General features: G+C 33.1%; 2 long non-coding RNA genes and 1 pseudogene across 2 annotated transcripts; all 3 read right to left on the bottom strand.

Annotated features, from left to right (window-relative positions):
- Positions 1-11,182: 11,182 nt before the first annotated feature.
- LOC123911655 lies at positions 11,183-12,675 on the bottom strand. Its single transcript, XR_006810612.1, has 2 exons — positions 11,653-12,675; positions 11,183-11,541 (listed from the first exon to the last, which is right to left on the bottom strand). It is a non-coding gene; the product is annotated as an uncharacterized LOC123911655 (long non-coding RNA).
- An 854-nt stretch (positions 12,676-13,529) lies between these two features.
- Positions 13,530-14,223, bottom strand: LOC123911654 (annotated as a pseudogene).
- Positions 14,224-18,043: 3,820 nt separating this feature from the next.
- LOC123911653 lies at positions 18,044-18,739 on the bottom strand. Its single transcript, XR_006810611.1, has 2 exons — positions 18,576-18,739; positions 18,044-18,471 (listed from the first exon to the last, which is right to left on the bottom strand). It is a non-coding gene; the product is annotated as an uncharacterized LOC123911653 (long non-coding RNA).
- Positions 18,740-27,450: the final 8,711 nt, after the last annotated feature.

Raw genomic sequence — 27,450 nt, 5'->3', positions numbered from 1 at the left:
TTTCTTGACGTTTTCCATTTAATACTAAGTCTAGTTTTAGTATTTAAAAATAATTTTTTAGCATAAGGATTTAGTAGGTTATTATCTAAATAGTATAATTCGAACCAGGTAAAGAAGTAAATGTTCACTTCATGATGTTCTAAGAATTGATAAAATAATTTTAGATATAAACTTCTTTTTTCTTCCGGAAAGGTATCAAAATACCATCTACGTTTTTCTTTATTAAAATAAGCTAAAAAATCTTCTCTAATCCAGACTTTATCAATTTCAAAAGGTTCTTCTGCTTTAATCATCCCTAATATTTGAGATTCAGTAGGTGAAGGAGATCTACTGATTCTCTCTTGATAAATGGGTTGCGGTATTGTTGGAGCAAAATTTACTCCTGCTAAGTTTAATCTAATCGTGGAGTCTACAGAACGTCTAGCAGAGGAAGATCCTATGCTTGGCGACTGATTGTATCTAAACGATTGACTTCTATTCATTCTAATTCTAATGTTTCCATCTTGATCAGTAATAATATCTCTAATAGATCTTGATTCTAGTTTTTCTGGTTGCGTAGTAGTATTTTCTATTATCCATTCTTCTGGAATCTTCTCTTTTAATTCTGAAATGGTTAATATTTTCGGGGTAATTATACTAGATTTCTTTAGATTAGCTTCTATAATACATGTTTCATTTCTAGGTGTAGATCTTAAAGATTTATAATTGTAGTTAACATTGGTAACCTTATAAGTTATTCTAGTAATAATATCTACATTAGATATTCCTTCTGTAAAGTTATCATTTTGATGTTGGACGCAGATGACTAAAGATGAACTTGTAATCTCATCATTTAAACTCATCGAGTAATTTGGATAACAATTAAAATAAACAGGACCATCATTAAGATTAGATTCTAACATGGCTATAACAGAGTCATGAAAGTCTCTAATTCTAGAATCTCGTAAAATTAGTAATATGGGTGAATTTAATCCTAGTTTATGTAAGGGTTTTACTGCCACTTGCACTAGTCCCAAGTGGATGTATCTGAATCCATCTTTATAATGTTGGTCTAATAGTTTTTTATCTAATAACGTAAAAGTTTCTTGTTTATTCTTTACATTTCTAGCTTGTTCTAGAGTATGTATAACTTTTTGACTTTTAAAATCGAAGGTACTAATCTTATAAATTTCATTTAACTTAATCTCTGGCATATTCCAATTAATTAATTTATTTTCCATTTCTTGTACTTCTAATTCTTGATTTTGAAAAGTATCTTGGTTTAATGTTGTTTCAGTACCTGAGGTAGGCGGGACTAAAGTTCTGTTAGACCTACTACTTCTACCACTAACACTGCTCCAAGCCCTATTCAGTAACCGAGACATCTCTGAATTAAGTTTATTTTTAAAATTTATACAGATTGACCTTGAATTTTTATTTAAAATTTTCTTATCTTTTCTTTACTATGTGACTCTCTCTCCTCCCCTTATTTTTGTTTAAGCTTTAGATGAACATACAACTAGGCTAAACCAACGGTTTCACTGCCCTAACCTCGGGTCTTACTACCTGGACCACCCAGCTATTCAGCATATTCTTCTAAAACAGGCCAACACTCAGGGTCGTGGATTGAGGCACTTTAGCAAAAATAAGAAAAAAAAATGTTTAAAGTAAATATTCAAAATGCAAACTATAACAATCTTAAAAATTTATTAACTCAGGAGGTCTCAGAACCCTTAAGGCTCTGATACCATAATGTGAGCATGAACATAATCCAAACAAAGGTATTGCATGATGAAAATAGTGGTAAAAGATTAATAAATATAGTAAAGTCATTAATAATTAACACAATAAATTTAATAACATAAAGATAAAATATATATATATATATATATATATATATATATATATATATATAACTCCCTCTTGAGATTTTTTACTTGTATTAATATATGAGTAGGAATATAAATCCCCGTTCTATAAAAAAAAGAAAGAATATAAGTCTCCGTAAAAATTATAAAAAAAAGGCTTCCGTATCAATATATATGAGTATAAGTATAGGTTCATCAAAAAATTATAAAAAAATAAGCATGAGTTATATATGAGTAGAAATATAAGTCACCGTTAAAATTATAGAAAATAGACACTTATATTAATTAAAATATTAGTATAAATATAAGTCCTCATAAAAATCATAACATCCATCCTTAATTTTTTTTAAGCCAAAAGGAGGTTGGTAGCAAAGAGCTAACCAACCCAAAATATATATAAGATAAAGAGCAAGGATTAACAAAACAAAAGGAGTGGGCATAGACCAAAACTCCTGCAAGAGTTGCAAAAACGAAAACTAGGAATTCCTAACTTGTTTTTTTTAATTAAACTAGCATTTACAAAATCAGGAACTTGTTGCCAAGATGTAAAATTGAGAATAGAACAACCATAATTAGCAAGAGAATCAGCCACTTGGTTCCCTTCCCTACAAATATGGGACACGGTACAATTTATTTGATTGCAAAGAAGCTTCACATTGTGCTATCTATTTCTTAAATTCCATGAAACATTTGAGTTGAAATTTTTGAAAGCTAAAACCACTAGCATTGAGTCAGTTTCAATTCAAATATTGTTCCAATTCATGTTGTGTGCCACCTCTACAGCCCTCACAGCACTACAAAGTTCAGCTTGAAAAGATGTAACAAGACCCAAAGGCTCAGCAAAACAGTAAATCAAATCAGCCTCATGATTCCTAAATACACCACCACATGAAGCAAGTCCTGGATTTCCTTTATTCGCTCCATCAATTGACTAAAGGAGGTTGCCACAACATTTCTTTAATCTCAGGAGCATTGGAATGATGAATAACTATATTGAAATGTTTCAAAACTATAAAATCTCCTAATGGAATTAGAAGCAACTTTCTTAGAATTATTACCGATAAAGTAGTGTTGGCAGTTATTATGGTAATGAGAGAATTCCATGTGATGTGATTGTTTTGAAATCTAGCTTGATTCCTTGCAAACCAAATAGCATTGATCAGGTTAACCAAAGCTGCAGCGACTGTAATTTTGCATTGAAGGGACCAATTCATGTTAAGAATCATGATCCTACATAAATGATCCTTGATTCTCTCTTTGTTTTGTCTGATTTAGTTTACTGTCAATATTTAATTATTGCCTTGTATAGCTACTTCTGATTAGCATAATAGTTAAGTTTCCTTTGTTTTAGGCATAGTTTCATCACTCTCTCGTGTACAAATAGACAGCAACAAGTGTAATTCAAAGAGATCAATAATACACTAAAGATATTGTGTTCTTTTACATGGTATCAGGAGCAACCAAACCTCTATAGCTCAAATACCCTTTTAATCATATTTTCCATGGAAAAACATGATGAAACCTTATCAACGCCCAAAGCATCGAACGACACAAAGAAACCCATTATCAATGTGTACGATGATCCAAGCGATCCGCTATATCTGCATCACTCTGACCAACCAGGTTTGGTTCTTGTGACTCAACAATTGTCACAAAGCAATTATCCTCTTTGGAGTCATGCCATGCTCATGGCTCTCACCACTAAAAACAAGGATGGCTTTGTGGATGGATCCATCATGAAGCCATCAACAACATCCTCCAAGGAATACAGGCAATGGATCCGCTGCAACCTTCTTGTCAAAGGCTGGATTCTCAACACTATTTCACCCAACATTGCTCAAAGTGTAATGTACACTGATGATGCCTCTAAGATCTGGATGGAATTGAAAGAGCGTTTCTCTCATACAAATAGTGTGCATCTCTTCCACATTGAAAAAGAGATTCATGAGTGCATTCAAGGAGATATGAGCATTGGTGACTACTACACCAAGTTAAAGGGTCTGTGGGATGCACGTGATGCCCTTAGTCCTCTTCCACAAATTAATGGTGACATGGCTAAAAAATTAAAGGAGTATCAACAATCTCAACGCACCATTCAGTTTCTGATGAAACTCAACCCAGTTTATGCTGGAGCTCGAGGACAAATTTTACTCATGGATCCATTACCACCCGTGAATAAAGTATTTTCCCTCATCATCCAAGATGAAAAACAGAGAAACATTTCTCCACAAACAACAGCGGATGCAATGGCATTTGCTGTCAGAAACGAGCCACCAAATTTGAAAGGGAATCATCAACCGAGGAATCCACATATCAAATGTGACCGCTGCAATCTTGTTGGACACATTGCTGAACATTGTCGTCAACATCTAAAATGTGATCATTGTGGCTACAAGGGTCATACCATCGACATTTGTCGCAAGCTGAAGCGAGTAAATGTTCAAGGGGATAAGAAAGATCCTTCAAACTCACTCTCTAAAGCTCATCATGTGAGTTCCAAACTTGACAAGGTCGAAACAACACCCTCCTACAGCCTGACTGCAGAGCAATATCGTGATTTACTTGAACTTATTGATCGGACAAAATCGGTTAGTGTTGCCAATCAAGTGTCGACAATGAACAACCTTTCAGGTATATCCCCTACATCTCCCACATATGGTAAGAGTGTTAGATGGATATTCGATACAGGAGCCACTGATCACATGGTTTGTTCGTCTCAATTTTTCACTACTAGTAGCCCGGTTACAAATCGTTATGTCCATTTACCTAACCATGCCCTTGCTCAAGTCACACATATAGGGACAATACATTTTTCTAAAAGCCTGATACTTTACGATGTGCTTTGTGTACCTTCCTTTGAATTGAATTTAATATCTGTGGCAAAATTAAATCAAACCTCTTTTTGTTATGCAACTTTTACCAACAACCTTTGTTATGTGCAGGACCAACATTCGGGGAAGACGATTGGGACGGGAATTGAGGAAGCTGGACTTTACTACTTGGATACGTCGAAGTTTTCTGGGTGTAGTATTTTCGCTGCCACGGTCACTTCAAGAAATCCTCTTCTTTGGCACCAACGACTTGGTCACCCCTCAAATAAAAGCCTGCACGCCATCTCTTTATGTTCTGATTTTGTAAAATTTCATTCTATTAATGATTGTTCCATTTGTCCACTTGCTAAACAAACTAGACAACCATTTTCTGCTAGTTATATTAATACAAAATCTTGTTTTGAATTGATTCATGTTGATATTTGGGGCGGTTATCATGTTCCAACTTTACAAGGGGCAAAATATTTCCTCACTATAGTAGATGATTTTTCTCGATGCACATGGGTTTACCTTTTACATACAAAATCTGAAGCTAGAAATTATCTACTTACGTTTATAAATCTAGTAGAAACCCAATTTGAATCGCGCATTAAAATCATTCGTAGTGACAATGGTCTAGAATTCTCCATTCCAAACACATATCATGACAAGGGAATTATTCACCAAACGAGTTGTGTCTCAACCCCACAACAGAATGGTGTTGTAGAACGAAAACATCGTCACCTTCTCAATGTAGCCCGTGCCTTACTTTTTCAAGCAAACCTTCCCAAAACCTTCTGGGGTGACTCTATCCTTACTGCCGCCTACTTAATCAACCGCACATCAACACCCATTCTACATGGAAAAACACCTTTTGAGATACTATTCCACAAACCACCGACTTACCACCACTTACGGGTTTTTGGTTGTCTATGCTTTGCCTCCAACCACCATCATAAACCAACAAAGTTTGACACTCGTTCAATTCGCTGCATTTTTCTCGGTTACCCTTACGGTACCAAAGGTTATCGAGTATATGATCTAGCCACCGGTAAAACTTTTACTTCTCGAGATGTCATTTTTCATGAGCACATCTTTCCTTATTCTTCCGCTGCCACCATGCCCACTCCTTCAACACACCAAATTCCCCTTCCAAATATTGAGCCTTTTGATTCAAGCTCCCATGAAACTACGCCATCCTTTCCTACACACACACCAACTGCTTTTGATGACCAACAACCAACACCACCTATTGTGACACCAACTATAGAGTCTCAAGATACAATTATTCCTACCATTGTCTCCACTATAGAAGCCTCAACTTCAGATTCTACAACAATAACACCACCAGAAGCACCTCATGACATTCCTCCTCCCGCTCTTATGGCTAAGCGACTCATACGACCACCCAACTATCTTCGGCAGTACCATGTGGAAGTGTCCTTGCCTACTCGTTCTTCATCGTCGTCTCACTCGGTGTTGACTGCTCCTAAAGGTATTCCTCATCCCTTATCTAGTGTTCTTAATTACGATAGACTTTCTCCTGCACATCGTGCTTTTACCACTTCTATTTCAGCTATCAAAGAACCTACCTCCTTTCACCAAGCAGTCAAGGATCCTAAGTGGCGTTTTGCCATGGATGAAGAACTTCGTGCTCTCCATGATAACGGCACTTGGTCTCTCCAACATTTGCCTCCTAACAAGAATCCAGTGGGTTGCAAATGGGTTTATAAAATCAAATTTAACCCGGATGGAACCATTGAGCGCTACAAAGCTCGTTTGGTTGCAAAAGGGTACAGCCAGATTGAAGGTTTTGATTATCGTGAGACATTTGCACCCGTTGCTAAACTTGTTACTGTTCGGTTATTGCTTGCTGTTGCATCTTCCATGAATTGGCATCTTAGACAACTAGATGTCAACAATGCCTTTCTCCATGGTGATCTTGAGGAAGAGGTATACATGTCCTTACCTCCCGGTTATGGAAGAAAGGGAGAGACACGCGTTTGCAAGCTTCATAAATCTTTGTATGGGCTAAAGCAAGCCTCTCGTCAATGGTTTATCAAATTATCCAAAGTCCTCATCCTTGCTGATTACACTCAATCAAAATCAGATCACTCCTTATTTGTTAGACACCGTGACACTAGTTTTACTGCCCTCCTTATTTACGTCGATGACATCATCTTGGCAGGAAATAATCTCCAAGAAATTGAGAGAATTAAAGCTCATCTCATGGAGCAATTCAAGCTCAAGGATTTGGGTAACTTAAAATATTTTTTGGGCATAGAGGTATCTCGATCCAAACAGGGAATCACTCTTTCACAAAGAAAATATGCACTTGAAATATTAGAGGACATGGGTTACTTGGCTGTAAAGCCAGCCAATTCTCCAATGGAGCAAAATTTGTCTCTTAACAAAATTGATGGTGATTGCATCGATGAGCCATCTTCTTATCGAAGACTTGTTGGGAGATTGATCTACTTAACCATTACAAGGCCAGATTTGGTGTACGCAGTTCACATCCTCAGTCAATTCATGGACAAGCCTCGCATTCCACACTTGGAAGCTGCACAAAGGGTACTGCGCTACATCAAGAAAACACCTGGACAAGGTATTCTTTTCCCTTCCACAAGTACATTACAGTTGAACGCTTTCTGTGACGCGGATTGGGCTCGATGTCAAGACACACGCAGGTCAACATCAGGTTATTGTGTTTTTATTGGAAATTCCTTGATATCTTGGAAAACCAAGAAGCAAGTCACTGTATCCCGCTCAAGTGCAGAGGCGGAATATCGTTCCATGGCGTCTGTTTGCTGTGAGGTCACTTGGTTGCTAAGTGTTCTACATGACCTTGGAATAGAGCATCAACAACCGGTTAAGCTATTTTGTGATAACCAAGCCGCTCTGCACATAGCCTCCAATCCGGTATTTCATGAACGGACAAAACACATAGAGATTGATTGTCACCTTGTTCGGGAAAAGGTTCAAGCTGGGGTTGTCAAAACTTACCACATCTCAACATCAGAACAACCAGCAGATGTATTCACTAAAGCATTGAGCGTTCCACAGTTTTCCAACCTCATCAACAAGTTAGGAATGATCAACATCTATTCCAACTTGAGGGGGAGTGTTAAGAATCATGATCCTACATAAATGATCCTTGATTCTCTCTTTGTTTTGTCTGATTTAGTTTACTGTCAATATTTAATTATTGCCTTGTATAGCTACTTCTGATTAGCATAATAGTTAAGTTTCCTTTGTTTTAGGCATAGTTTCATCACTCTCTCGTGTACAAATAGACAGCAACAAGTGTAATTCAAAGAGATCAATAATACACTAAAGATATTGTGTTCTTTTACAATTCAAGCCACAAAGCTTCCACATATCCTCCATAGAATTGAACTGAATCACCGTATTCAAAATATTGGCAAGGCAAGACCAAATCTTAATAGCATACTCACTTTAAAAAAAATGTGAAAAGTAGTTTCAACATTATTCCTGCAAAAAGAGCACATAGGAGGCAAAACATAACCTCTAATCATTAAGTTATCATCTATTGGTAACATCCATCCTTAAATACAAGACTATTCAGATTTTTTTTCTGTCCCATTTTATAAGACCCCATTTAAATTTCGAAGGACATTAATTTTTGTGTAGAAATTATAAAAAAAATAGACACACATATTATTATATGATTAGAGATATATCTTTCTGTAAAAATTATAAAAAAATAGACACTCAATAATATATAAGTAGAAATATAGATCGCCGTAAAAATAACTACTATAAATAAAAAATGCATTGATACTAATATATGAGTAGAAATATAAGTCCGCGTAGAAATTATAAAAAAAGTATATTTGATCTACTCAAATATGATGAAATGTTGTAAATATACAATTATGCCCTTGGATTGACTTAGGTGTCATAAAAGAAAAAAATGGAGAAGGGTAGAAACGACTATTCATTAGTATCTTGCTTTAATTTAAAATTAAAAGATGACACAAATGGAGAAGTGTGGAAACGACTATTCATTAGTATCCTGCTTTAATATGTTTAAAAGATTTACTTATATTTGTCTGTAATATTATTTTAGGTTAAATAGACTCCGACAATGTCAAATTTTGAATTTATTTCTTATAGGTTAAAAACTAATAATGAAAATAAAAAATTATTTACCGATCGTTAGTTGGTTCAGTGGTGATTGACGCTGAACTTGATAGGAAGGACCATGGTTCGATCCCTCGCAACTGCGATTGGGAGGGAACTGAAACCACTTGATGTCAAAACTGATCCCCAGACCATATTAAATCGGTGATAAAAGCCAATAAAATAAAATAAAATACTATTTGAATTCACTATGTTTGGTCTAGTGGTAAATGGTTTAAATAGTATGAATGAGGTTCTGAGTTCGATCCACAACTTCATTATAAAAAAAAATTGGTAACATTTCGTTTGGTATATGATCTCACCACGGACATGTCAAACAAGTCAAAAGTCAAAATTTCGTTTGAAAAGCACTGCCACGATCAGGGATGATATGGCCGCGGTTGTTGCAGAACCAACAAAGTGGAATGACAATTTTTATCTTTTTTTTTTTTTATTTTTTTTTATTTTTTTTATAATGACAATTTTTATCTTTTCATTTCACATTTAAATATTGGTTATATGTAATAAAACTCCAATTAATATGGAGGTTAAATCAGTATTCCCAGGGTGTAAATTAAATAGGACCTTATTTCTTCGTAAAAGTCAAGTTACACTATTGTAAACAAATTTCATGTATAAATAAAACTTTCTTAGTTTTAGTTTTCTATTTTGCTTAGTTTACGCAACTGCTCTGATGGCTAGATGTGATTAGTTCACTTTCATTTTGTGGTTATGGAGAGTAGTATGTAACATATTCTCTTGATCTTTTTCTTGTGTTTTTGTTGATTGAGATTATTAACAAATTTTATCATGTTTTATCTCTAGGACAAGACGACAAAGGACCGAACGAAGAAATTGATGTATGTCCAGAACCTATAGGCTATGACCGAGCACTTTGCAAGCACCATGTGTGTTTCGGGGGTATGCGAGTATTTCTATCATACTTATACGAAGCGCTTCGTTAATTGCCTGGAGATGTGACATTTGTCATAGACTTATTCCATTATCCTCAACTTGTTTATAAATTGTTTTCTTATGACAAGAGTAAATTAAATTAAATTGCGTTAAGATTTGTGTGCTTGTGATGAAATCTATAGGGTGATTTTTCATATAGATCATCTATAAAATATTTGAAAAAAAAAACATGCTGAACTTTCATATAGATCATAGGGTGATTTTTCATATAGATCATCTATATGATTTTTGTTTTTTTTTTTTTAGTATTTTAAAGTTCAAATCATATAGATCATCTATAAAAATTTGAAAAAAGTTGAAAATCATTTGATATGTCATTAAGACCCATCAAAATTAACGGTTGTCAATAAAACCCATAAACCATTATTTTTATGGATGATCTATACGATATAAACTTTCAATCCAACGGTGTATTTTGTAAAATTCGTATTCGTTATAATGTTATCATTCACTTGTGTACTGTAGAAGACTTTCTCCACTTGTGCACCATAGACATCGCCTAGTTTGATATAAAATTGAGATTTTTAGGAGTTAGTTTAAGACAAAACTGAGATTTATTTTGTTCAAAACCGCGATTTTTGTTTAAAACCGAAATTTTGACCAAACTTTATAAATTTTATGACTTCGTCACTGCCGATAGTTCTTGTAAATTTTCAATTTAAGATTGTTAATTACAAAGATATATTTATGATGATAGACCGGCTCTTGTGGCATCGTGGCATCAAAGATCACCTCTTATATTTTTTAATTGTGTCATTGTTGAAGGTTCAAAATGATGAAAGTACGAAACACGAGGAGGAGAGGGGGTTGAATTGTGTTTTTCGGTTTTGAAAAATTAATTCTTCTTATTAAAATAATGAATAAAATATTCTTTATCAAATCATTTAACTTTTGTAGACAAACACGAAAGAATTGAAATTAAACCAAAAAAAAAGTAAAACAGTAGTGCAGAAAAAGAGAAAAGACACTGTAATTTTTATACTTATTCACTACCAAATAGTCAATTAGTCCAATCTCCGATCCACATCTTTTAAAGTGATTTTGCTCCTTAAAGTAAGAGAGACTTTCCACTATAATCATATAATCAGATTACACTACTCAAGATATCCACCAATTATTAACTCAATTAATAAAATATTATTTATCAAATCATTTAAATTAAATTGACAAACACGAAAGATTTGAAGTAAAACAAAAAAGAAAATAATCAAAGTAAAATAGAAGGAGCGCATAGGAAGAGACAGGATGTAACACCATAATTCCCCAATTGATTTTATTTATAAAAAGTTAGTTAATTTATTCAAAAAAGGATGTCACGCATGCTCAACGAAACTAAGACAACAATCTGACGAACAACAATCAAAATTGGATACTAAAATTGAAGATCTTACATATAATACTAAATTGAAGTATAAGGAACAATGTATTATAAGAGAATTCAAATTACAGAACCATAACTGCATGGTATGTGAAATTAGGAATGGAAAAAGAAAAAGAAAACAAATTCAATCATTGGATGCCAATGTAGCACTTAAGTGGCATCATGAAATATTTTATCATAAACTATTTGATATTTTGGTAGTTCAAGAAACCATTCTACCATATAGGAAATTCATGCACTCACTATGATCTTTCACTCCAAGTGGTTTTTATACCATTATGAGGATCACAAACACATTTGTGGTTTCTGCAAAACGGAATCAATGGAGCCTTACACTTAACTTTGTTTATACATTGAGAGTCGTTATCACAGTCAAAAACCGCTGTAATGAAACAAGAGAAAGCATAAAACTGTTACTAATTAAAGGGGATATATGATTATATTAAAAGTTAAGAAGAAAATTTAAAAAAAGAAAAACGAAAAAATGGGTTACCGTCAAAGTTAGCCGCAACAAGAATAAGGGAAAGAATTAGAGTCATAAAAATAACAAGTTTCATAAATTTAACCATATTTCCACTTTGCATGTAACAAATAGAAAATAATTTGATCACTTTATAAAGCTCAATCTTTCTTTACATGTATGAATTAAATAGTTTTTCGCACTTATATAATTGTGAAATATCTCTTAGCTACATTGAAGTGTTTTGTTTGTCTCTTTAATACACTTAGTAAATAGATCGGTGAAAAAAAATTCCTATTAATTATAAGAAATAATTTATATCTTTTATCCTTCCATGATAAAAAAAAAAATTAACAAAAGAAAAATAATATTGTTAGACAATGTGCATCTTTTACACCATAAGCATTTATAAACATAATAAAATAAAAAAAATATGGTTAAATAAATTCAATTTAAAAAACTCACTACTATAGAAGTCATCATCACAAACTTGCAGAACAAACATAACTAGTGTGTGATTTCGTGCTAAGTATTAGCACAACGTACATATAAAATTTTAATGAATGCAATTGTAGATAAAAAATGCACCTATAAAATTTTAATAAACATACATGTAGAGAAAAATTTGCACAAAAGTAGTAGTTGTTGTAGGTGAATTGAATTGGTAACAAAGTTTATTAATAAAGTGAGATGATTTTAATAAAGTTTAATAGAGCATTTTTACTTGTGTTTTTTCTCTTTTAATTATTAGGAATAAATCCTTGGAATATGAAAAAAAGAGTGGTTAATGATGCCTTGAAGTCTAAGATTTGCATTATGATAGTTGTGGAAGACCTCCCTTAATGAAAGAATGCTGGAAAATCAATACAAATCAAGTTCGGGTATTGTCAAAATGTCTAGAAACCGTCACCAAAAGCTCTAGCACATAAGATTAATTCACTCAAGCTTAAATTCCACAACTAATTATTCTTCTTAAAAAATGAGTATTGAGCCTAACTCATCCTACAAAATCGGCTTGTAAGGTCACTCCCTCGCGTCCAGTGCTATTGGGTTTGGTACACGGATATAAATGGTAGGTGACCCGATATCGGGTGGCCCAACGAATTTTGGAGAGACTCTGATATCATCTTAGAAAATGAGTATTGGGCTTAACTCATCCTTATAAAACCGGTTTGTAAGGTGAGGATTGCCTCTAGTTTATAAACACTTAGTCAGACCATCTCTCAACCGATGTGAGACTTCTTAACAATTCTTATTGTCTTTTGGTACATTGAAAATTATTCTTTATTCTAATGTGCTCTTTAGAATACATTGAAAATTATTCTCTATTCCAATATGTGTTCTTTAGAATATATGAGGCAATCTCATATCTTTGTTGCCTTTGAATGATGGCGTGCGTGTCTATATATATATATATATATATATATATATAAAAGAGGGAAGTGACTATTGTAAGGATCCGTGGAGCAAGCCAAAAATAATTAGTGACTAGGACTTGTATCTTGTTGAGAAAGTTATTCTCAAAAAGAGTTCTTGTAATTTTCGGATTTTGGTTCAAGACATTATGCCTAATTTTTTTTTTTAAATTAATTTTAAAAAAGTTTATATATATATATATATATATATATATTTTTATAAATTAGTTTTTTTTTTTTTTGGATTTACAATGGAGCTGAGGATTGAACCAAGGACTTTCAGCATAATACCCAAACCCCTCACCACTAGACCAAACCTACTGACTTTATATATTTATTTTCTTAAAAATACAATATTTTATTATTAAAAAATTTAGTGGAACGTATCCAAAAAAAAAAAAATTTAGTGGAACTTCATAAATCAATTTTATTTATTTTTTTTAAAAATAAATAACAAAACTTAATATTCATCAATTTTAAACATTGTAGAACTAATGATCTGCAATGAGCTTTGTTCCATAAAGACACGAAGTAACAAAGTGCGGAAAACCTAATAGCTTCAAGAAGGAAAACTTTAAACCCAGGTCTGATGAAGAAAACGTTGATAACACCAAGAAAATACAATAGAAATATCAAAACTTGTCTAACGGGGCAGATGCAAATCTAGGATCCAAAGAGTGCAGAAAACCTATGCTTTAATAACATATTTCCTCAATGGGAAATATGTCTCCTTTTTCTGCTCCCTCTGGGTTTTCAATGAGGCCTGGTGCTTGGTGAGCCTTCTGCGAATAGCTCTGGTCTTCTTTGGGCGAAGATCGAGTGGCAAGTACTTCTTATTCTTGTACACCTCCCTCAATGCTGCCTTCTGTTTCTGAGAAATCACAGTCAAAGCCTGAGCAATGGAAAGCCTTAATCTTGGAGAGCTTAGGTGCACCACCGGTGACCTTAGCAACACGGAGCAAGGCGAGTTCAGCCCTGAGGTCTTTAAGCTGAGCCAAAAGATCAGCTTTGGTTTTCTGCCTCAACTCATGATCCTTGATCCTTGCCATTGCTGAATTCTTCTACGGCTGCTGCGCCTCTCCTCATAAGTCAATTTACAATCGGATGAAAACCCTCTTTAATTTCCCCAAAGTCAATTTATGATTGTTTTAGTTAAGTCATCTAGAAGTTGAAAAGTTGTGTACATTGCTTCAAAAATCTTTAAATCGGATGTTAATTGCATAATGGAAGAATTTCTTTTTTTTGTTGTCATGTATACCTTTCTGGTACTAACTACATTCCCAGCTTTGAAGTTGGCCATATCAGCAAACTATGGTCTTTTTGAGATGGAAAATAAGTGTTCATCTGGAAATTCTTCCACGATGTTTTTCTCCTTAGCAGTTACCACAGTGTTGTCCAACCTTGATAAATGGTCCACCACTACGTTCTCTACTCCTTTTTTGTCATTGATTTCCAAGTCAAATTCCTGCAATAACAAAATCCGCCTAAGTAGTTGAGGCTTTGATTCTTCTTTCGTTCTGGGCGTTTGGCCTCTGTTTGTACTCGTGATTTTGGTTTCATGGTCGTTTTACCACGCGATTGATCTTATCCCATTTTAATGGGCCTTCACGTATGTTGGGCTTTTAGCCAATCTGAAACAGTTTCAACACATCGTTTTAAAGCAACATCAAGGTGACCTAAGCAATCGTCAAAGAATTTTCCAAAAACTGAAAAATCATCCATAAACGCCTCAATAGATTGTTCAATCATATCAGAGAAAATAGAAAACACACCTTTGAAATGTTACTAGTGCATTATAAACCAAATGACATCCTCGGTAGGCCTAGACCCTTGGTGAAGATCCTTATATCACATCCTGATTAAATGATGTGGTATATGAAGATATCACATCCTGATATCATTCCATTGCCACCACGAAATTTGCCTAGGCTAACTGTGTACAACAAGGAGGAGGAGTAAAGGGGGTCCGACTACATAGTTATTATGTTTGTTTGTAATAATTTTTGGATAATTTTGTTTTATGCACGTATAATTTTATGCTTTTGTATAATTACGTGTGGATCATCTGTAGTTTGGTTTACGATGGATCATTATCTGATGTTGCTTTAATTTATTTATTTTTGACAGTATATATGTTGCTTTAATTTGTTGTTTTAAGCATTTTTCTTAATTTTCATATATACATTGTTATTTAATTTATCAATACCGGCCGGTTCAACAACACACAAAATAGAACGTATCAAGTTCTAGTTTACACTTTAAGTAGTAAACCATCTCAGTTCACATGTTAAGTAGCGAACTATAATAGTACACAAATGGGTGGTCTACAACGTACCGGACGATTTGTGTCATCTAAAATCCACTAGAATTTGTTTTAAATAAACGTGTGGTTCATTTTTCATACACAACTAAGAAAATGGACATTTATCCAATACAAAAGATAACTCGCATAGTTGTAGTCTACTAAAACAAGGGGAAACCAAACTTATTTAGGATCAACGTCAAAACTACGTTGGGCGATCACACCAGCTGGACCAATTTAACGGCCATCTCAACTGCATTTTATTAAAAGACATTAATTAAAGACTTTTAGGTTGCGTTTGATCCAACTTTTCTTAGATCTTAAAGTTACTCTAGAATTAAAGTAAAAATAAAGAACTTTAAAAATAAAGTTTAATATAATAAAGAGATATAAGTATATGATGAAGGCGAAACCTGCTTTATCACCTGATGTCTAGATGCTCTTCGTCTTATAAAAAAAAATGTTTAAGTCGTATGGTAATTTTAACTTTTTAACTTAAAAAACTATTTTGAAGTTAAACTTTTTATTGAAATTCTGTTTTTGAAATACCTCATTTAACTTTACAAATTTATGTTTTTTTTTTTGGTTAAATTACAAATTTAAATTTTATAATTAAATTGACTAATACGTTTAAATAAAAAAATTGAGGGTTGGAGTGAATTGGACACTCTGTGTAAGTGATTCCTTATGATTACTAACATAGGTGTTTAATTTGCATTCATGCATACATTTTGTGCTATGGACCTAGTCACAAGTATGTGACGACAATCCTTTGTAAAAGTAGTGTGTCTCAAAATAATAAGTTGAAGTATAAGGAAAACAAAGTGTTATGGAAGAATTCAATTTAAATTATAGCATTTGCTACTTTATTTCATTTTATTAATTACCACCATCTTAAATTACAAAAAACCATAACTGCATGGTATGTGAAATTATGGAATGGAAAAATAAAAAGAAAAATAATTCAATTATTGGATGCCAATGTAGGAAATATTTTATCATAAACTATTTGATATTTTGGTAGTTCAAGAAATCATTCTACCATATAGGAAATTCGTGCACTCTCTACGATCTTGTACTCCAAGTTGTTCTCGGACCAAGATGAGGATCACAAATACATTTGTGGTTTCTACAAACCGGAATTAGTTTAGCCTTACACTTAACTTTGTTTACACATTGGGAGTCTTTATCACAGTCATAAATTACTGTAATGAAACAAAACAAAACATAAAAATGTTACTAATTAAAAGGGATATAAGATTATATTAAAATATAAGAAGAAAATTTAACAAGAAAGAGATGGGTTACCGTCAATGTTAGCTGCAACAAGAAAAAGGGAAAGAAATAGAGTCATAACATAAACAAACTTCATAAGTTTAACCATATTTCCACTTTGCATGTAACAAATAAAAAATTATTTGATGGCTTTATAATTTATAAAGCTGAAGCTATAGCTTTTCGCACTTATAGAATTGTAAAAAAAATTAAACCATACTAAAATTAGAATCATTATAAAATGTCTCTTAATTACATTGATGTGTTTTGTTTGACCCTTTAATACACTTAATAAATAGGTCGTAGACAAACATTCCTTTTACCCCATGAGCGTTTCTAAACATAATAACTACTACCTCCGTCCCTAATTATAAGATTCTGTTTGACTACTGCACGTACGCCAATGCACAATTTTGATCAATAATTTCTTTCATTGTCTATTAGTAAAAATTATAAAAATTTAATATTTTGAAAATACGCACCAAAACAAATTGAACAAGATTTTATATGCTAATATTTACATTTATATATTATTAAAAAATATGGTCAAAACAAGGTAAATGAATAGTAAATTTTTGTCAAATAGGGTCTTATAATATTCCTAACTTTTATCACAATTCCCATTGTAAATAAATTTGTATTTTTTTTATAATATAAAGAAGCAATAAAAAGAGAGGAAAAATGAGAAGGAAAAGAATTATGTTTAAGGTTAGCTTATGTTAGCAAGCTTATAATATAAGAGATTCTGCCGTTCAAATTTATTGAAAAACGGGGTAACGTATTAGGTTACCTAACTTTTATCACAATTGAAGCACATGATCTAATAGTTGAAATGTTTTATTGTAAGCAAGGATGCAAGTTCGATTCCCATTGTAGACAAATTTGTATTTTTTTTAATATAAAGTTGCAATAAAAAGAGAGGGGAAATGAGAGGGAAAAGAATTAGGTTTAGGGTTAGCTTATGCTAGCAAGCTTATAATATAAGAGATTCTGCTGTTCAAATTTATTGAAAAACGGGGTTAACATATTATGATTCATAAGCAAGGGATGTATGTTCGATTCCCATTGTAGACAAATTTGTATTTTTTTTTAATATAAAGTCTCAATAAAAAGATAGGGAAAAGAATTAGGTTTAGGGTTAGCTTATGTTAGTGTAAGACTCGTAATCATAGCTAGGGCTAGAACAAGTGTCGATATCTTTTTGTGTCTTTAATCCTAATATTTGGGTATTCAGCGTTTTGTCGTCGGTAAAATTGGAAATTTTGCTGCGTTATTTTAATATTTGGAAAATTGGCACAATAATTTCATGAGCTTTAATCTACACATAAAATTTTATATATGTATAGCTTATAGTTGTTACACAAAAAATCCTTTACGATAAACATACGAAATAGACAACAATCTGACAACCATCAATCAAAACCTTTACATATAATATATAATACTAAATAATAGTATAAGGAAAATAAGGTGTTACAGAGAAATTCAATTGAAATTAAAGCATTTGCTGCTTTATTTCTTTTTACTACCACCATCTTAAATTACAAAATCATAACTGCATGGTTTGTGAAATTAAGAATGGAAAAATAAAAAGAAAACAAATTTAAATATTGCCAACGTAATACTTAAACGACATATCATGAAATATTTTGTTATAAACAATTTGATATTTTGCCCGTTTAAAAAGTCATTATACCATATAGGAAATTTGCACTCTCTTTGGTCTTGCATTCATACTTTTTCTAAGAGTTCTTCTAGGAGTGTCACAAATACATTTGTAATTTCGACAATACGAAATCGCTGGAAGCTTACACTTAACTATTTTTTCACATTGAACATCAGTATGACATTCATAATAATCTGTAATGAAAAAAAAGAGTATAAGAATGTTACTATTTAAAGGAGATATAAAATTATATTAGTAGTTAAGATGAATATTTTAAAAGAATGAAAAAATGGATTACGGTCAAAGTTAGCTGCAACAAGAGAAAGGGAAAGAAATAGAGTCATAATATAAACAAACTTCATAATTTTATCTATATTTCTTCGTACAATGTAACAAATAGAAATTGAGTTGATCACTTTATAATTTATAAAGCTAAACCTTTCTTTACACGTATTATATATAGTTTTTCGCACTTATATAATTGTAATAAAAGAAAACTATCATAAAATTAGAATTATTATAAAATGTCTCTTAACTACATTAAAGTATTTTGTTTGTCCCTTCAATACACTTGATAAATAGGCCGTAGAAAGAAAAAAAAAACCAAATATAAGAAATAATTTTTTTTTAACCTTTCATGATTAAAAAAAGGAAAATAGTAAAAGAAAAATTATATTGTTAAAGCATGTACACCTTTAAACCCTTGCGCGGTTATAAACATAGTATAATATATATTATAAAATAAATTCATTTTAAAACACTCAAAAGAATAAAAGTTATCAAATTAACTTGCTGAACAAACATAACTAGTGTGTGAACTCGTGCCGATTACAAGCGAAAAAAAGTACATATAAAATTGTAATAAATACAACTGAAGATAAAAAATGTACCTATAAAATTAACAATTGTTGTCGGTGAATTGACGGGTGGTAACAAAGGTCTTTTTAGACCAAGAAATGTATTGTGTAGAATTTGGGAGGTTATGCCAAGGACAAGGTTGGTTTTAATGTTTAACTAGGTCAGAAAACGTATATATGATGCAGAATTTTGGAGGTTATCCCAACCTCATACTCGTAAGGTCTATCTAGGTCAGAAAAAGAATTCTGTATAATTTGGGAGGTTATCCCAAACACATAGTGAACTCTGACAGTCGCGTGGACTGTAGTATTAAAAAAAGTATCAAATCTATAGGGACTCACGCTATTAAAAGTGAGGGTTCTAAAGTTTAACGTGTTAAAAGTAGAGTTTGATTGATTTGGATAAATGTTAGTTTGTTTTGGTAGAATACCGATGGGTCCACACCTTATCCAACCGGAGTACATGTCAATATCCTCAAAGGGGCACACATTCCAATGGTCGTCGTAAGGAGTCCATGCTCATATTTGTCTGCCCCTTTATCGGCTTATATTTGCAAATGCGGGACATTACCTCCTCATACTTCTTGCACTTCGTCCCGTCAATGTCCTCAAAGTTGATGTAGACCCAAGCCTAAAAAAAATTAAATACAATATTTGCATAAAGGTTAAAAAATGTTTAAAAAATTCGTAAGTAAATCAAATTAAATGTAATGTAAATAACATAAAATTTACCTGCAGCAGTGTCATGTATTCAGCCACATATTTGCAGTTAAGGACAATGGCGTTTGACAACTCCCGGTATAGGAATGTCAGTGCAGCTGTAACGACCCGATTTTTATTATTCGTTATTTAAGTGTTTAATTAATTGTTGCGATGACTTTTAATTAATTTAGTGGCGAATAATTAATTATCGAGAGCATTAGCTAACGAGCGACATAGGACGCGTTGTGAGTGATTGGCCGAGTTATTGGGCCTTGGACTTGGGCTTTGGCCAATTGGGCCTATGTCACAAAATGGGGAGGGCTTTATATAGCTTATGTTAGAGAGAGAAAATCACTTTTGGTGATTCAAGAAGGAGATAGAGAGAAGGGAGAGCTTGAGCAAAGCTAGGGCAAAGGTAAAAGCTAGAGATCCAAGAGCAATCATCGAGATCTCGTCGAATCCAGGTATGAGAGTAGATTACATGGTTCTTGAGTGACTCATAGAGAGAGGAGAATGTTGATTTCTCCATACCCAAACTCTCTACACTTATTTTAGTTTAGGTTTGTGAGATTTTTCTTAATGAAAATGAAATCCATTGATGATAACATGTTTAATAAACTGTTAACAAGTTGTATGAACAAATTGATGGGGTTTAAAATGGGAATTTGTAGATGTTTTGTTAAGAACTTTGTGTTTGATGAGTTTATGTATAAATGTGTCAAATCCATGAAATAAGTGATTATTGATGTTAATAAGTTGTTTTTTAAGTACTTTTGAACATGTATAAACATATTCTACGTGTGATATGTTTTATGGAGTTGAAATAAGTGATTTTGGGTCAAAATAAGTGCTTTTACGCTCAAAATCGCGTTTTGACAGCATCTGGATCGATCCCCTGCACCTGGCACAGCATTTTCTGGAAAAACTGCTGGTTCTTGAGCCTGGGCGCAGCTCGGTCAAATTTCTACGTTGACCGTTGATTTTTTGTTGACTTTTGACCTTTTGACGGTTTATGCACCCGGAACCTATTCTACTCAGTTTTTCGCGTAGATTCCGATTCCGGAGTTTGTTTGGTGAGATAATGCATAATTAATACAATTTTCATATATTATTAGTATTGTGTTAAAATGCGAGATAAATACATTGTATGTGATGATCAATGTATGTCGATAACATGGATTAATTGTGTTGTTGTGCAATTATGATTGCTTGTTGATGAATAATGATGTGTTGATGAATTGTTGATTGTATTTGTGGAATATAATTGTTTGTGTGTGTTGATGATGTTTGTGTAAATATCAAAGAAGAATATTAAGGTGTAAATCAACTTAATAAAGAAGAATATTAGGAATTGTATTATAATCCTAATAAATAAGAATATTAGAATTATGTTATTCTAATAAAGCATGATATTAAGGTATAGTGTTATCTTAATAAAGAAGTAATGTTGGATATTGTTCCCCATTAGTAAAGGAAGAGCTTAATGCTAATTAAAATGATTGTGTGAGAGTATTCATGAAAACATACATGCATTCATGAATTATATTAGGGATATTGGATATTCCAATAAAGAAGGATATCAGATTATATTTACCCGATAAAGATGGATATTAGAGGTGAGATACTCTAATAAAAAAGAATGGTACCATATGCATTAAATATGTCTAGGGTGACATAGCATGAGTTGTGGCATTAGATGCATTAGGATGATGCGCATATTGCGTGATAATTGATATGTGACATTAATTGGATTTCTTGATGATTTGCCTATATGTGTTAAGACTTGATTGAAATGTTAGATGTTTATTAACTCTAAATGATACTTCTATTTGTTGATGCCTCATAATCTTATAAATTGAACGAAGATTGAGAATGTATGATTGTGATGCTTTGTTGTTTATAAATGATGTTTTGATTACAATTATCTTGTAATCTATTATTGATTGAAGATGTTAATGTATATTTGTGAGTTAGAATATGCATGATAATAATGATGAAGTGTGAGTATATTTCTCACACTAATATGTTGATTATGTTTTCTAACTCTCGTACTTTGTGTTATGTGCTGAACCTTTGGGGGTCCAGATTCACAGGTTATGTGTTTATCGAAGTTGAGTCGTCGGTGAAGCTCCGCTCAGATTGTGACACGGGAAAATGGATTTTATATGTATAGTCTACTTATCTAGGTTGTTTTATATAGCTAATGAATACATTATTTGATTCAATAATTTGTATAAACGAGTTTTACTAATTAATTACATTAGTATTATTTTTGTAAAGAGGAGTGTAATATCTCGAACCAACAATTCTTCAATCTATTGATTTACGTCTAGAACTTTATTCTAGCTGCTGCGTCGTTTTTGAAAAAATAAATTTTAAAGTCAGAATAAAGACAATAATGAGTTTGGGTGTTACAACAATAGTGGGCCAACCCATACATTCTTGTGGCCTTCAAGGAATAAGTATCATGTCAGGGCCAACCCATACATTCCTGTGGCCTTCAAGGCTACCTCCCACCAATTCAACCCATTAACTTCAACACCACAGTCAAATAACTTCCTCGCATTGTTGACAACCCCAATCAACTCATTATCCTACGAATTAATAAATAAAACAATCAACTAATTAATAATTTAAATCACACAATCAATGTAACCAAAAAAAAAATCACACAATCAATTAATTAATAAATCAACACTCACACAATCAATTAATTAATAAATCAACACTTAATTAATTAACACAATCAACTATTAATAATTTAAATCACACAATCAACTAATTAATAATTTAACTTTTTACTTACGAAGTCGTTGTACACATATCTAACAATGTGCGGCGTCAATCCATAATCAATCAATATCGTCTTATCAGACGGCCCCCCGGAAACTCCATAGGCTCAGGCTTACCCTCATAAGAATTTACCCAAATCGGACGTCTAACCTTAGTCAGACCATCATCATCACCTTCCTGCACCCTCTCCTCCTCCTCCACCTCAAGCACGATATTGTCACAATCATCGCCGGAATGTCCCTCCTCCATAGCATCAACCTGAGCAGACACAACTGAGCAGGGTCACCGTCATCATCAGCCTGAGCCTGAGGCTCCTTCGTTTTCCTTACCCGCTTCTCAGGAGGGTTCTCAGACGCCTTTTTTCTCCTCCGAGATGCAGACACTGTAGTTGGCCGTTTAACTTAATCTCCCTTTTGAGATGTAGATTCCATATCTATACATAAATTAAAAAAAAATAGCATCAACATCATCAACCAAAAAAAAGCATCAGCATATTAGTAACGCTCACTTTCTGGAAGGCGGACATATCACACAACGCTCGCCAACCAGAAAGCGAACTACCCCAAACGCAAAAAATAATAATTCAGAAAAATGGAACAAACGCAAAAATCATGGATTACCTTATGTTAATCTTCACTTAGTACAAGATTTCGACCGCAAATCAGCAACAATCCTTCAATTTGGATGAATTTTGCGAGTATTGGGGTTTTGGGAGGGTTTGATTTTTTTTTCCTTCATTTTTTTTGTAATATGCAGAAATGGGGTAGAAGAATGTGACACGACTTATATATAAGGCGTGTTCGCGTTCTAGAAAAAGAAAGGTATCCATGTTTTCGCCATCTAGAAAGTGAGCATGTCCTTTCACCTGGGGGTGGAATGATTCTAAACGGTCACTTTTGGTACACGCTCGCATTCTACAATGCAAACGTCGTTCGCGTTCTAGACAGCGAGAGGGGTAGTTTAGTCATTTTAGGGGGTGACTGAGGAATTCCAGGGGTGCTAAAAGTACAATTCATTTTCTTAATGATATTTGGGCCTAGCTACTACCCGACTAGTCCGCTAGCCATGTTTTAAAAAGTCTTTGTTTATTTATTATTTTTTTTTATCATTGTGCCAAAAATAAACTAAAGGGTTAAATATGCATAAGGTCCCTGCACTTACGAGTCATTTGAGTTTTAGTCCCTGCATTTTAAAAACATTTCATTTTGCCACTGTACTTTCATTTTACTTTAAAAATGGTCTCCGGACCTTTTTTTTTGTTGTTGAAATGACACATTTTTGCTGATCTGTCACTGTTGACTGGACTTTAGAGTTGATAACTAATTTAATTTTGCAGTGAATCGATCAAAATACCCTTAAATAAGTAATTTTTTAAAAGTAAAATAAAATTGACACATCATAAAAAAATGTGCCACTTCAACAAAAAATGGGTTCAGGGACCATTTTTAAAGTAAAATGAAAGTGTAGTGGCAAAATGAAAGGATTTTAAAATGCAGGGACTAAAACTCAAATGACGCGTAAGTGCAGGGACCTTTTGCATATTTAAGCCTAAACTAAATAAGTTCATATATACATAAAAATAGTTATTGTATTATTTTATTTTTTAAAAAGTATAAGAAATTGTTGAGTTGATTTAATTTTTAATAGTGTGAAATATGAATATTATATTATTTTTTGTTTATTATTTCTCTAAATAAAAATAAAAAATATAATTAATTAAAAATGATCAGATTCGATTGAACTCCTGTGGGTGGTTTGGTGCACTAGAAATGCCTTCATTTTTATTATTATGTGGGTGGATTGGTGCACTAGAAATGCCTTCATTTTTTATAACATTATACGGTGTCTGTTAATGATAGTGTGGCGAAAGTACTGTCCATGGTTACTTTTCGGTTGCCTTTGATACCCACGCGCTTGGGACTAACCAGGCCTCACAACGTCTGATAGCATGGACGTGTCCGAACGAGGGGACTGTTTGTCTTAATGTTGATGGGAGCATGTCGGGATCGACACAATCTGCAGGTTTGGGGGCTCATACGAAATAATTTTTGAGCTTTTATGAAAGGCTTTTATGGTACTGCGGCGCACTCAAGTGTTCTTTATGCTGAGATCATGGCATATCTTCATGGCCTTGAGTTATGCTAGTTGAACGGCTTCCGGAATATATTGTTACTCTGACTCCTTGCAAACGGTTGCTTTGATTAGAGATGGTGTTTCGTCGTTTCATAAATTTGCGAATGAGATCCAAAGCATTCGTCATATGTTGAGTAGAGAGTGGAACGTTGTTATTGAGCACACCTTTCGGGAACGGAACGCCTGTGCGGATGTTTTGGCCAAGATGGAAGCGTCAGCGACCTCGCCTTTGGTGGTGTTAGAAGAGCCTCCAGTTCAGTTGTTGAGCGCGCTTCGCACGGATGCTTGGGGAGTAGCTTTTGTTAGGGATTAATCCCGCTGTTTTGTTTTTGTTTTCTCTCTTGTAACCAACAAAAACAAAAACAAAATCGATTGAACTCCAATTCAACCAGTTGAATCTTACACCGGTAAATATGCCGGTTCAATGATTGATCCGCCTCTGATTATATTGAATTTGTTCAAAATATATATATTTTTTTAATTTGAATTTTGTTCAAAATATAGTTCTGACCTCTTGTGACCATAAAAAATTACTAAATAATGAGATCAATGTACAAATGCAATGAAGGTGTGACATATGAATTATGGATTGGGTGGCTAGTAAAGTCTGAGATGCCACTGTTGGATTTGTCCGAGTTTCCATTCTCGTACAAGAGAGAAACAAATTGGCAAAACTTATCTTTGTCTTTCCCTCAGTCAAGTCCCTCTTATACCAATTTCACAAAACATGCATGAGCCCCATGAGCTACAGTTCTTATCTGTATGTACTTTTTTAATTTGGCCCATGTCATTCAATCAATGTATAGAATCCAAAGTTTTTTATTAAGTTGTGTTAAAAAAAAAAAGTTTTTTTAATAAAAAGCATATTTTCTCCGTCCTTTTTATAAGAAACTTTTGAATTGTACTTGCTCTTAGTATATATATTTGGTCTATGTTTTCAACCAATGAAGTAGGAAACTATGGAGTAAGTTTTTTACACCTTAATTCACTAATCAATCGAATTACTAAAAAATGAAGAGTGATTGAGTAACTTTGTTAGGTTTATTTTGCACATATACTAACATGTAATTAACTAATTATTGTATAGTGTTGAATTTGATTTCAGAGGATGTTCCATGTTCAACCGTTATGGGAAAATGTCATTTCCTCTGCAGGTTATGTAAGGACAAGGTCATTAAAACCAGTTTTGGTGTCACCGGGTTAAGCATATATTCAGAGTCCATGTGAACACAGTGAAGACTCTATTGTTTGGCATTTCGATGTTATATAATATATACAGTGAACTGAAGATCCCATTTGACTGATCAACTAGATCGGATATAATATCACACGACACATTTTTTTTTTAAAATAATAATAATTATATCATGACTTATCCAAAGTCCGTTGCACCAGATGTTATCATGTAATTTCTATTGAATAATTAGAGTCATGCTACAAATGTCTTGTCTTAAGTGAGAAAGGTCTTCACCATGATAGGGATTTAACGGTTCGTTTGGTTGGAAGGAAATAAAATGGAAAGATGAAGAAAAATACAGAAACCAGCGATGAATTTGTTGGGGAGTCGGGAGGAGCTTGAGAGAAACAATATGGTTAATGCTACAGGACCACAAGAGAGATAAATGTCATGCTCCAGGACCACAAGAGATATAGACGCCACATCTCCACCATAAGCCTTAAGACAGGTTAATGAGTCACTTCTCTTATATCCAATATTCTTTTCATACATAATTATGCGAGACTTAACCACTCACTTGAAACTCAACATTCTCCTCCAGATCCCATCTACACCCTTAAAACAAATGCATTCTCATTTTTCTAATATTTTTTTATTTTTAAATCAAAGATTCATTTCATTGCATCATAAATTGATAGGAGAGAACCGTTTCTCCGGATAAACCCGGCCTTCCTCCCTCTTTGTGATAAGTTACTTAAGAAACTATTTAGTATTTACTTTTGTTTTTCACAAAATTAATTAGCAAACAACTATGTTGCATGTTGCATGGGTACTCCATTTTAGACAGAGTACCGGTACCGGGTATGTACCGAGTACCGATACGCGTATGGTACTCCTCCGATATACACCGGTGCCGTACCTAGTTTTTTGTTTTTGTTTTTTGTAATGGGTACGCGCGTGGTACACACGTGGTACACCAATCTAAAAAAACCCAGTTTTTCTTTCTCCTTTTTCTTTTATTAGTTTTTTTTATACGAATATTTTGGTTTTTTATTTGTTTATAATATAAAAGTAGCAACTACTGCTAAAAAACAATAACAAAATAGCCGCTGAAATTATTCACTCATTCATTGAAAAGGAATAGGCTCAATCCAAAGAGAGATGAAGATCTAGTTTTTATTCATACCAATCTTCGTCTTCTCTCGAGAAAGAGAAATAGTAATACTAATGAAAGTGCAACAAAAATATGGGATATTCGTAGAGATGAATGAGATTTATTTAATATATAGTTGATATTCTTGAAATTGCTAGTCTTTTTCATGGCGAACCTGACTAGAGGTCGCTCTTTTTAATGATGATGAAGAAGGAAACAATTGACTCATTTTGAGCTAATTGCTTTTTTGATGTTTCGAACAATTTAAATTACTTTTAAAGTGTGATGTGATATTTTTATGTTTAATTATTTGTTTTAATAATATAATTATATTATTTGATATATATAATTATATTTA

The sequence above is a fragment of the Trifolium pratense genome, linkage group LG2 (genome assembly GCF_020283565.1).
Source record: "Trifolium pratense cultivar HEN17-A07 linkage group LG2, ARS_RC_1.1, whole genome shotgun sequence".
Lineage (NCBI taxonomy): Eukaryota > Viridiplantae > Streptophyta > Magnoliopsida > Fabales > Fabaceae > Trifolium > Trifolium pratense.
The sequence above is the reverse complement of the archived record's forward strand: the minus strand, read 5'-3'. Positions and strand labels throughout refer to the sequence as shown.